General features: G+C 46.2%; 2 non-coding genes across 2 annotated transcripts; both read left to right on the top strand.

Moving 5' to 3' along the window:
• The first annotated feature begins 4,142 nt into the window (after positions 1-4,142).
• On the top strand, positions 4,143-4,215 carry Trnak-uuu. The gene has a single exon. It is a non-coding gene; the product is annotated as a tRNA-Lys (tRNA).
• A 6,196-nt stretch (positions 4,216-10,411) lies between these two features.
• On the top strand, positions 10,412-10,484 carry Trnaf-gaa. Its single transcript has one exon. It is a non-coding gene; the product is annotated as a tRNA-Phe (tRNA).
• Positions 10,485-13,286: the final 2,802 nt, after the last annotated feature.

The raw sequence follows: 13,286 nt of genomic DNA, 5'->3' as shown, positions 1-13,286 counted from the left end.
ATTCTGTAAGTATAAGCCATGCCTGTCTCCATGACATCAGCAGAATCAGCTGTCACACCTATGAAACCACATAATCTGTGGATATCATCATTGGACAGCCATTGAAACTCTCCAACAGGTAGATATTGTTGCATAGTGTGTTTGTATAAGTTATTGACATCAAGGAACTTGATGTAATCCTCATCCTCAGATGCTATAAACTGTCCTCCCATTTGTAAGTTATTCAGCTCGGCGAAGTCCCCCATGAATCCCATGTTAGAAACAGAACAGCATGTCATCAGTCAATAATTATATTTCGACATGTGTCATTTTCAGCACTGTATCCCACGAAAATCCTGTTGCAGTGTAGTGAAATGTAGGATCCAGAGTTTGTGTAGTCATGCATACACTCTGGAATTTCTCGAAAATATCTGCTAGTAGTTGTATATCTGTGATCATATATGCGTTTTATTTTATTTATTGAGATTTTGTACTATACAAAGGTATTTCTACAACATAACAAATACCCGAAAATTATTCCAGCTGTTACACAGGATCTTAATTTGTCTCCACATGATATCCCCCCAGCGTTTAGAGTTTGTATATCTTCGTCCACTGCGCCAGGACTTCTAATTCAAGAGAATTTTATTGAACCACCGACTATCCACCATATAGAAAGAGAGCGGAGACGGGGTACTACCAAACTAATCAAGTGGCTTAGATTGGAGAGCAGGGAGAGACTCAACTATGAGAAGGACAAACGTATTGACATTTTCACTCATTTTAGAGACGCTTTGCAACACCGCGACCAAGACATGTACTCACGGGAGAAATGCAAAACCTGACTACACGTGAGGATAATGTCGATCTGCTCCCCCAAATCACAACAGAGGACATGACAGATGTACTCAAATCGTCTGCAAGAAATAACTCTCCAGGGCCTTATGGGATCCCTTTAGAATTTTACCTTAAGTACTGGGATGTATTAAAGCCTATCTTAATGAAGGTGATAAATGAATTGTTAATTGGCATTCATGTGTCCGGAAGAATTCCTTGAGGGAATGATCGTCCTTTTCCCTAAGACCACTGGGACCAACAGAGTTGAAAATTTGCGCCCTATCACTTTGTTGAAACAGTGATTATACGATTCTCGCCAATGTTTCGTCACCAGGTTGAAAACTGTCATGAGGACGAGCGCCGTAACAGGGACGGGCATTCCTGCCACCGTGAGTGCATGCATGGGTGAATGCGGATGCAAACCAGTGACACCTTTCTCAACAATACGAAAATTTATGTGGCTATCGGTTCACCTCGCACGGACGCTAGTACTGCAGAAATTAGTCGCAGGCCCACGAACGCGCCCCCGTCCTTTTGTCGCGCCGTCGCCGTGTTCGTAACTACGCAGATGTGCTTCAAAGTGTTGGACAGAGCGAGCATTCATTTCTTTTTAAGAATTGCAATTCCGTTCATTCGAGTGCGGCAAAAGCAGTGGTGCAGGGTTTCTTTTCTTAAGATCTCGCAGCTGCTTGGAGGTATGTCCATCGTTTTAAGACGACAGAAAACCAGCGTCAGCGGTGAGTCAGTGGGAGGTCGGTGAAGTCGCCATTGGAGCCATAAGCCAGCAATTACGACACGCGAATAACTCGCACACCATGTAGCATGCACTACAACGCTCGGCCGAGGGACCGGATAGCTCAGTCGGTAGAGCGCTAGACCTTCAACCAAAGGGTCCCGGGTTCAAACCCCCGCCCAGGCGAAAATTAATACACTGTCGTAACGGCTAATGTGCTGGCAACGAAAGCACTACAGAAATGAGTGAGGCCATGTCATGTTCTGCCATCAGATTGCTTGTAAAGGACCAGAAAAGAAGAGAAAAAGACTCGATAACTAACAGAAATAGAAATTGAAGGTACCTTCGAAACTCATCACTGAATTTGTTATTTTGTAAATAAAAGGTTTTTTACATTACAAAAAAAAAGTTGCACTTGTCGTGACACGCCTGTGCGACAGGCAGTCGTGGCCGAGTGGTCACCATGAAAAATTACTTAACAGCATACGCGCCTCTGTACAAGCACATAGTATTAGGAAACTCGATGAACTTCAGAAAGTAACAGTGGCAAATGTATATATCACATCCAAAGTTAATTACGTAGCACAAGTTCTGCCACCACCTGCGACTTATCGAAAAGTATCGCATCTGCACTAGGACATTTTGTCAACCGCGGACGTATTTTCAAAGTCAAATATGACATCCTGATGCTCCCTACGAAATTTGGTGGGTTAAATCTCACCGATATCAGCAAAAAAGCGCAAGCCTTATACCTTTCAACCACATACAAACAATGGGAAGAACCACGTGGCACCCTTGCTGCACATTTGTTAAATGAAATAGCTCCTGTTGACATCAGTGCACCTGTAAATGTCCAACACATACCCAACGGACTATACCACTTGAAATACTTTATAGTGGAATACAGCTACATACAGGCAAGGATCCCTGAAAAAGACATCATGAAAGTGAAAGAACTTTACAATAACTTGGTGAAAGACAAAACCAGAAACGACGTAGAAGAAAACTATACTTCTTATAACTGGGAAACAATATGGCAAAATATTCACTGCCGAAACCTGCCAACGTATGTTAGATCGACCTGGTACTATGCTGTAAACAGGAAAATTACGACGAACTCTAAACTGCACTCTATTCGATTGGCCGAGTCACCGCTGTGTACATTATGTAATATACCAGATACCGAAGAGCATAGATTGTTGTGTGACAAGGTAAAAGACATATGGCTCTGCATAAGACAAAAGATAGCGAGCGTCAGCAGAACTACGCCCAACGCCGTTACGCCTGCTGCATTTTTAAACCCTGACAGTATACCTTACCCTAAAACAAAACGAAACGCAATCAACTGGTTGAAAGGCCAAACGGTGCATTACATCCTAACGAAAGAATCAAGCAATAGGGAGGACTTCTGGGTATACCCTACAACTGAGCACCAAAAGTTGATGTGTACTAAAAAATACAAGGAAAACTACGGAAATTTTTTAACTAAAACAATACTGTAACCAATAGAAGTGCGTAATTTACATTATCCACCGAAGCATTTCGTATATTCACGAATGCTTTGTGGTACATGGTTGTACTTCACGTAGCAAGAGGAGGATATCCAACAGCAAGTAATCAGAGAAGATCATAAATATAAACCAGTTAGGCCTCTATGTATATATTACTTTGTTTTGAGGGAAGCATACGACACAGTGATGAAACTGGTATCTACCCTTTATTTAGTTTCTTTCTTTCACTCCTACTTTTCACAGGAAGACATATTTATGTTACTTATGTGTAAAATCAAGCAGCAGAAGCCTTTTTTAATTCATTACCTTTCTGAAGAAGAGAATTTTACTTCTCAGCAATAATGAGTTTGCTTCTTTCCGTTTTTCCACGCACGGAGAACGAAATTTACACATGCAGTTGCATTTCCATAACAATTATGTGACTGCCTTCTCAATGGAATTTACATTTATTTTTATTCAAGCCATGTTGCAAACAAAGGCAACAGAAGGGGCATACTTCGTTTGTCGTTCAGAAGAAGCGTGTTTCCACATCATCAAGTTACATTCATTCTTTAAAGGCAGAGAAGCCGGGCCGAGAATGCAACACTTGGCGAGCGTAAAGAACGGGTTGAAGGGGCGGAAGGAGACCCGAAAAAAAGTGGTTAAGGCGTCTGACTAGAAATTAGATACCCTCTGGGAGCGTAGGTTCGAGTCCTACCGACTGCGTGTCTTTTTTGTGTCAAGAGATGAAGAACATCTTCAACGGAACCGTGAAATGAGCGAAAACGTGGGAAACATTGCATTCGAAATGCTTGCGAACTTTCCAATTGCCCAGTGAGTGTCGACAAAACATGTAAATTCTCTGCTCCAATGTATGAGATGTAACGACTCCTGCAATTTGTTGTTGCATCGTGTGTAAGCAATCTTCGATAGGGTGTGTCAGCAGTCTTCGATAGTGTGTTACGAGCTTAGCGCGATAAGTTTGCAGACAGCATTTAGGCGACGTTTTATTAGTAACGGCCCCATGCAACGATTGCACAACAGTAAAGGACATGAGTCAATGTATAGTTGTGCATCGTGGGAGGTTTCACAGCGTCGTGCGAGCCCGGATAGCTCAGTCGGTAGAGCATTAGGCTTTTAACCTAAGGGTCCAGGGTTCAAGTCCCTGTCTGGGCGAAAATTAATACACTTTCGTAACGGCTAATGGAAACCCTACAGGGAAGAGTGAGGCCACGCCGTTTTCTGCCATCAGATTGCTTCTAAAGATGGCGGTTTCACTTGTCGGGAGTAGCTTCTGCCACCGGCAGTCGTGGCCGAGTGGCAGTTCCGCTTTAGACGCCGTGCAGTGTGGACGTGCCAAGTCTTCCGCTCTGCCGTAGCGTTACGTATAGTGGACTATCGTTTTTGTTTACGTGTTGTGTTGCAGCTTCTGTGAGTGTTTCTCCGTCGTTGTTTCGTACCTTGTGTTACTTTCTGTCCTTATTTCAGTGTGTTTTGTGTAGCGGTTTCGACCGCGTAATTTGAAAATGTCGTCCCAGGTTATTCCTCGTCAGGCTACAGTTAGTTTTACTTTTGACGAGTCAACCCGCCATGTGCAACCTAGTTCCCTTGAGATTCATGATTGGTTGGTAGATACCTTTGGTGTTCATTCGGATCAGGTGCACACTGCTTATTTTGATACCGAACTGTATGTTTTCTTTGTTAAGTTTATGGACCCACTTCAGGTTGATAAAATTCTTTCTAAATATGGTCATCAAGTTCTCTTTCGGCATCGGGATGATTCTGTAAGTACCGTGCTGCTTTCCAATGCTTCCATCACGTACACCTGTGTTCGTGTTTACAACCTTCCACCGGAGGTGGATAATGTCTGTCTTAAGGAGGGTCTACAAAAGTATGGTGATGTAAAGAGCATTCGCCTTGAACGCTGGTCAAGCCAACATCGCCTGCAATGTTACAGTGGTATTCGTTCAGTCGAAATGCACGTTAAGCAGAATATTCCATCTCACCTGCAGATCGGTGGATATCGTGTCCACGTAACATATAGTGGTCAGGTTGGCACCTGTTTTTTGTGCAATGAAAGTGGTCACGTGCGCACCGATTGTCCGCAGAGGGTTTTTGTTTTAAAAAATTCTCTCGAACAGCGTCGCAAGTTAACGGTCGCCGACCTCGTTGCAGGTGGTTCTGCTCTTGGTGTAGCACAGTCCAATGGTAGTAGCGCCCCGCCACAGGTTTTGCGCACCCCTGACACAGAATTTCCTCCTTTGCGTGCTAAATCTGATGTTGTTCCGTCTGTCCCTCAGGTAGGTGTGCCACTTTTGCATAATAAGAGGCGTCGTCCACACGATGGAAATAGTACGGATGAGGATCTCCCTGAGATGCCCCAGTCCGAGCGACCGGCATCCTCCGAGCCACTGTGTACTGTAGCTGCTCCCTGCCCTCCTGAGGTAGCGGTTCCGGTGGCGGCTGCTGGCGCCCCTCCGGCCTCCGACGCAGCTTCTCTCGAGTCGGAACGTCGGTCGGGCCTGTTGGCGCCGTCTTCCGAACCGACTTCGTTGTCACAACGAGTGGAGCCGCGACAACTTCCTGCTTCGCTGCCCCATACCTCTGCCAGCGGAGCTGCTCCGCTTCCTTCCAACTTTGCGGCCTCGGACCTTCCTGCTCACGTTTCGCCTCCGTGCAGTCCATGTTTGCCGGATGCTAGTGTAGGAGTTGACCATTCCGTTTTGTCGGGTGTTTCCCCGGATCCCGCATGTGGACCGGCGCGGGTGGTGTCGGATACAGAACTTGACCCTCCTACGTCACCGGCGGCTGAAGCTTCCTTGCCCGCCAGCCGACGCAAGTTACGCGTTCAGCCGAACGTTAATGCTGTTCGTAAAAAACCGAAGCGTAAGGGATCCGCGGAACGGGGTAGCAGTCCCCCTCCCTCGGATGCCTCCGTCCCCCCTGCTATGGACAGTGACGTTGGTGCGTCGGTGTAGGTGATTTCTTCTCTCGCTTTTCTCTCTATGGTTCAGGCATACACCTTTCTTACCTTAAATGTTAACCGTATTGAGTCCGACGTTCGCATTGCCTCTTTGCGGCAGTTTATTTACGACGCCTGTGCGGACGTAGTGTTTTTGCAGGAAGTGTTGTTTTCTGATCTCTCTCTACCTGGATTTCAAACTGTTTTTAATGTCGCGCCGGAATATTCAACAGGAACTGCTCTTTTCTTTCGAGAGGGCATTCCTATTACTGACATTGAATTCCTTGATTCTGGCCGTGGGATTGGTTGTCGTCTTTTTGATCTCCGCCTCGTTGTTTTGTATGCCCCCTCTGGTTCGGATCACACTGTGACTCGATCGCGCTTTTATAAGGAAGAGCTTATTTATCTTTTGCGCCAGAGTCCTCGGAGTCTCCTGCTCGGAGGCGATTTTAATTGTGTTTTACGCCCTGAAGACCAGTCTCCCAATTTTAATTATTGCCGTGATTTACATGACTTAGTTCGTACGATGCATCTGCGTGACGTTTGGGAACACAAATATCCCACCCTGGTGAAATATACGTTTTTTACCGCGTCCTCATGCAGTAGACTCGACAGATTCTACTTCTCTGAATTTTTATGTGATAAAATTCTTTCTGTCGACGTTATTCCTACTAGTTTTCCTGACCATTGTGCTTTTACTGCAACTGTAAATCTTAGTCACCAACCTGCAAAACTTTTTCGTTCCCAGTGGATGTTAAATGTTTCCCACCTTGCCGACAGTGCTATAGATGATGTTATAAGTGCCGTGTGGGAGCGATGTCTTCGCTCTGTCCCGCGTTACCCCTCCTTGCTGGTATGGTGGACTGCGTTTGCCAAGCCCAAGATTCGTCAGACTTTGATTTTTTACTGTGCTGCAAGGGCGCGTGATTTTAAGAACACGTATGAATATTGCTACTCTGTCCTGCGTGAACTATATGACGCGGCGGGTACCTCTCCTTTGCGGATCCATGATGTTCGTCGTATTCAAGCCAAGCTCTTGAGCCTTAAACGACGACAGATGGATGGTCTGCGAGTTAAGTCGAAACCTCACTCTCTTGTTGCAGGTGAGCTGACATCCTTGTACCACCTGCTACGGCACCAGACTCGTCGTCGTCGCTCCTTCATCTCTTCTCTTACGGTGGATGATGGACGGCAGCTTATTGCACAGGAGGAAATGGTTCGTGCTCTCCATCAGTATTACGCTAGTCTCTATTCTGCCGATGATTCTGGTGAGTCTCTTTCGGATGATGTCCTTGGGGATCTTACTGCGACGATCACGCCTGACGCGAACGGCGAATTTCTCCGGGAGTTCCAGGTAGATGATGTTTTCGATTTTATTGCTCGCTCTCCGTCCAGTAAATCGCCGGGTCCAGACGGCCTGCCTAAAGAATTTTATCTCCGTTTTTGGCCTCTTTTGGGTGGCATTTTTACGCAGATTTTAAATGAGATAGTCAGGGGGATGGATGTACCTGCCGATTTTAAAGTAGGGAAAATTGTTTTAATTCCGAAGTCCTCTGGTCGTTTATCTGCTGCCAATCTTCGTCCGCTCACATTGCTGAACTTTGACTACAAGACAGCTGCTAGAGCGCTCAATAGCCGGTTGTCTTCTCTGCTTCGGGGTGTGATTGGTGCACATCAATGTTGTTTTCATGATAGATCTATTCTGACCCCAGTAGCCGAATATCGGGATGTTATCTCGGTTGCGGCGGTTACAAACGTACATTGTGCCTTTGCTTTCCTTGATTTTTATAAGGCTTTTGATCACGTCAGTCATGTGTTTTTAGATCGTGTTTTAGGTACAATAGGTTTTAACGCTTCATCACGTGGTGTTCTTGGCAACATGTATAGGGGAATAACTGCTCGGGTGTCAGTCAATGGGCAGCTGACGCTGCCCATTGCTATCCGCCGCGGGGTGCCTCACGGTAGTCCGCTCTCTATGTCTTTATTCGTATTGTCCCTGGAACCGCTGCTTCGGACTATTGTTCTCAAGCTTCGGGGTATGACCCTCTCTGGTGGGAAGCTCACTGTTAAGGCATATGCGGATGATGTCGTTGTTCTCCTCCGTCAACGTGATGATATCCCATTGTTGAAAGGGGCAGTTGATGCATACTGTCGTGTCTCTGGAGCGCGGCTCAATCAGGGTAAATGTAAGTTCCTTGATATTCGAGGATTTCGCGATGCTGATGTCCCTTGGGCCACTATTGTCGATCGCCATACGTCCTTGGGGATTATCATTGATCGGTGTCCTCTAAAAATGGCGGCTATCAATTCGAAATCTGTCACCGAGAAGATACAGGGGGCTCTGATGGTCCATGAGCAGCGCTCTGCTACCATTTTGCAAAAAGTCAGAATCTTAGACACCTACGTTCTATGTAAAGCTTATTATGTTGCTCAGCTGTTCCCACTTCCCATGATGGTGGCGAAAAGGTTGCGCCAATTGTCTAGCAGGTTCATATGGAAGGGCCATCTATTCAAGTTACGTTACGAGGTTATGACGAAACCGCGTATTTCCGGAGGCTTGGGCCTCTCTGACATTACTCACAAGGCGTCTGCTTTGTACGTCCGCCGTACGACTCTAATTGTTACGCAAGAAGTGACTTCAATTACATCCAGGCTTTTTACTGTTGTGCGTCCGGAGAGCCTTGCTCCACCTGTCGATGTCGGTCGCCTCAATTTTAAGTTGAAACACATCCGGGAATTTTACATTGCGGTGAGTTACCTCGGCGACGTCTTCTTGCGACGACCGGTGCCAACGACCAAGGGCTTGATTGCCCGCTGGGAGGGGCTGGCCGGTCCCAATCCAATAGAACTGGCGTCTCCTTCCGTGTCCTGGAGGAACGTCTGGAAGAATGTTAGTCTGCCGATCCACTCTATGGCTGTGGCTTCCACATGGTATAGGGTAATTAATAATTTGGTTCCCACCAATGTCCGACTGCACTGTATTGGTCTTTCTGACACGGACAACTGTACTCGGTGTGGTCTCCTGGATACCCTTGAGCATCGATTCACCTGCTGTGGGCACCTTGCTAATTGGCGTTGGCTCAGGAAACAACTTGCTTTTGTCACTAGGTCTGCTGAAGCCGCTTATACTATTAACATCATCATCCGGCCCGATTCCTCCTTTTTTCCGCGAACGAAGCTCAATACCGTCATGTGGTTGATTGGACATTTCGTACATTTTGTCAACAGTTGTCGTGAAGAGGATGGACACCTAGCCTTTCGGCAGTACATGCTTACTGCTTACTGGCAGCGCTTGCGATTGCCAGGCTTCCGGGATGATTTTGCAGATATGCTTAGCCTGACATTTGAAAGAGGGGTGTTGGCTAAGTTCACCTGTGTGAGCCATTTTCTTTTATGCTGTTTCTGGATTTGCCGCCTTTATGTATGTTTCTTCTCTACACCAGGACTGAAGTTTTCGTGGACCTTTAGGGCGCACAAGAAAACCAAGAACCGAGACAGTAGGGGATAGTACGACGCCCTTGTACAGGTGCCATTCGGAAACAGGACGGTGGAGTCATCATGGCCAGGCCTTGGACTTCGACCCCTGCCCACTTAGCTTCCGCAGGCCTGAATCTCACTGTCACCTCTAACTGTTACACAATGAAAAAAATAAACTAAGAAAAAGAAACAAGAGGTAAATCAAAGAGGACAAGGAAAAAAAAAAGTGGTAGGGCACTGGTCTAAAAAGTAAAAAAAAAAAAAAAGTGGTTAAGGCGTCTGACTTGAAATCAGATTCCCTCTGGGAGCGTAGGTTCGAGTCCTGCCGACTGCGAAAATTTTCTCTCTCTCAAAAGATGGACCTTCAGCTGCATCCTAGCAGTTGCGTCACTACTAAACACGTGGGTCACCAGTTATTTGATCCAGGGCGCAGCGTTACAGTCGCGCCCAGAAGCCGCAGCTCATCTCCTCGTCTCACAGCCGCCCACCGGGTGTTAGTACAAGTGTCGCCTCACTGGGCAGTGCAGATGTGTCCTTTTTAGCTTGCAGACGATGACGTGTAGCAATTTACGAGCTAACGCAAGTCGAATGTTTTACCGTGTGTATCTGCTAGATACTGCCTCTCATACGGTGGAGAGGCTCACTCCTTCTTGTGTCTCGTTCTCTGCACACGAGTTGCCCCTGGCATCGATATAGCACGGGTTTTCTAGCGTCAGCGCGGCGTCACGTGAAGTCGGCGAAGTGAATATTACACGAGTCGAGTCGACATGTTTGCTTGTTACGATGATGGAAGCAGAAGAAATGTGTGTGGGACTTCACTGCATGGGCTGCTCGCCTTTCAGCGTCCCTGTGTCTTATCAGACGAAGGTGACTGTGAAATTGGCAACGAGGCAGAGCTGAACGAATACATGCAAACAGCAACATTCAATGTCAGTCGAAATAGCTCAGTTGGGAGAGCGTTAGACTGAAGATCTAAAGGTCCCTGGTTCGATCCCGGGTTTCGGTAGGTATTCGTTTTGATGCGACGCCAATGGAATTGCTCTGCGTTGGTGATAATGCAACTACCGCTGACAACAAAAATGACTCTCTGCTGTAGCTGTTCTGGTTGTCTAGTGCATGCCATAAGAGGAACTCACTAGACAACTAACTGCCTTAGAAGCAAAAGAATCAAAAAAGTCCTATCGACTGCGTTCCTTTTTCTGTGTCAGGTGGTGAAGAACGTCTTCAACGGAACCGTGAAATGAGCGAAAACGTGGGAAACATTGCATTCGAAATGCTTGCGAATTTTCCAATTGCCCAGTGAGTGTCGACAAAACATGTAAATTCTCTGCTCCAACGTATGAGATGTAACGACTCCTGCAATTTGTTGTTGCATCGTGTGTAAGCAATCTTCGATAGGGTGTGTTACGAGCTTAGCGCGATAAGTTTGCAGACAGCATTTAGGCGACGTTTTATTAGTAACGGCCCCATGCAACGATTGCACAACAGTAAAGGACATGAGTCAATGTATAGTTGTGCATCGTGGGAGGTTTCACAGCGTCGTGTGAGCCCGGATAGCACATTCTGGCTCTAGCTGCCGTCGCGTACGGACGTACTAGCTGCCGCTCCGTGAATACAGCGCTTACGCTAGTGTTTACCGTTTCGTGTGTACTGCTTTCTGTTCAGTGCTTAAATTGAGATCTGTTCTACACCGGTTTTGTGTATTTCTGACGTCTTCGTATATTCGTCGTTCTACGGATTTTCGGTTTTGGCCATAATCCGACCGGTGCTGCACAACATGGCTGCCTCCATCAGGAAGAACACCCTGGTTTTTTCGTTTGAAAAGGAAACTTGCCGGGTTCAACCGTCTGCTCTCGAGGTGCACCAATGGCTGACAGAGGTAATTGGCATTAATCCGGATTCTGTTCATACTACCCAGCTTGATTCGGACAACTACTGTGTGTTTGTTAAGTTCTTCAATCCGTTAATGGTTGATAAAATTCGCGATAAGTTTGGCAACCAAGTCGAGTTTCTCCATAGGGACGGCACTAAGAGTATGGTTTCTATCAAAAGGGCCGATACTTCATATCGGACTGTTCGAGTTCTTAATTTACCAATTGATTTTGAAAACGAAAGCATTAAGGTTGCTCTGTCTCAATATGGGGATGTTAAAGAAATCATTAATGAACGCTGGTCGCAGCATTATAAACTCCAGTGCTTTAATGGAATAAGGTCGGTTGAAATGGAAGTTAAGACTAACATCCCGTCACATATCTCCGTTGAAGGTCACAAGGCTCACATTATTTATACTGGACAAGTCCCTACATGTCATGTCTGTAATGAGTCAGGTCATTTTCGCCAGGATTGTCCCCGCCGTGTGTTTGTCTTAAAAACTAACCTCATGCAGCGACGCAAATTGACACTCAGTGAAGTTATGGCAAACGGTACACCTGTCCAACCTGAAGATGATGTTGCTAAGGAAATTTCACCTGACATTCCCTGCAGTGTCACTGATTTTCCACCTATCGTAGCCTTGACGAATCTCGAATCTGTTCCCCCTGACAGTGATTTACAGAATAAAAAACGGCCACTGGAGCAAAGCGATGATCATTCAGAAGATGAATTATCTCGCACCTCTCCCACAATCAGAAAACCACGACCTTCAGCTGACAGAGATTTAGTAGAAGCAGATTGTATGCAGATCGACCCTGCAGTACCACCTGCCACCAACAAATCGGATGTGGAAACAGAGGATCCTACCGACCAACTGCAACTGACAACAACTTTGAGTGTCACCGGCGATGCACAACAGCCGCCTCAACGCGATCAACTTGAGGAAGTGGCGGGTAAACATCGGCCCCACAACAAACTACGACAACAAGTCTCAGGTGGAAACAAACAGGAGAAAGCTGTTGCCAAACAACAGCTCACGAGTGTCGGTCGGACGGAAACAGCAACACAGAAGGCCGATGACTCGACAACACTATCGGCATCTCAACCCACGGTACGACGCAAACTCAAACCGCAGCCTAATCTTTCGGCTTCTCGCCATCCATCGCCATCACAACAGTCGCACCAAGGGAAATCCGATTTGAAACAGAAGAATATAAGGTACGAAGTAGTGCGTGAGGAACTTGACTGCAGTCAAACCACAGGAGTCGGAGAGATCCACCCCCACAGTAGTAACGATTAATGGATACTTGTTTACGGCATAGTGACGTTGCGTTAGGACGGAAGGCCTCTATAGGTTGTTTTTCTGTTTTGTTCCGGATGGTTTTTTCAATATTTTCTGTGATGTAGTTCGTATGCCACACTGACAGTCCTCAATGTCTAAGTTAATGTAGACATGTCTCAAGCCTATAAACTGTTAACCATAAATATTAACAAACTGCAATCCGACCTTAAAGTAGCACTGCTGCAGCAATTCGTTTACGAATCTGAAGCAGACATCATTCTACTACAGGAGGTGGCAGTCAAAAATCTTGATATTCCTGGTTTCCAATCCACTGAAAATGTAGCTCACGAACTTTATACAGGCACGGCCATGCTAGTCCGTAATGGTATCCCCGTCACAGAAGTCGAAAAACTTGACTCTGGTCGCGGTATTAGCTGCAAAATCTTTGATGTCACAGTTGTCAATGTGTACGCACCCTCCGGCAGCAGTTACAAGACAGCGAGAAGTGCCTATTTTAAAGATGAAGTCATTTATTTGCTTCGGAAGGACCCCGTTAACATTGTCCTAGGTGGTGATTTTAACTGCGTGGTACATCAGAAGGATCAGAGGCCACACTTTAATTACTGTCATGAACTTCGCGAGCTCGTCACCAAG

This window comes from Schistocerca piceifrons, chromosome 3 (assembly GCF_021461385.2).
Source record: "Schistocerca piceifrons isolate TAMUIC-IGC-003096 chromosome 3, iqSchPice1.1, whole genome shotgun sequence".
NCBI lineage: Eukaryota > Metazoa > Arthropoda > Insecta > Orthoptera > Acrididae > Schistocerca > Schistocerca piceifrons.
The sequence above is the reverse complement of the archived record's forward strand: the minus strand, read 5'-3'. Positions and strand labels throughout refer to the sequence as shown.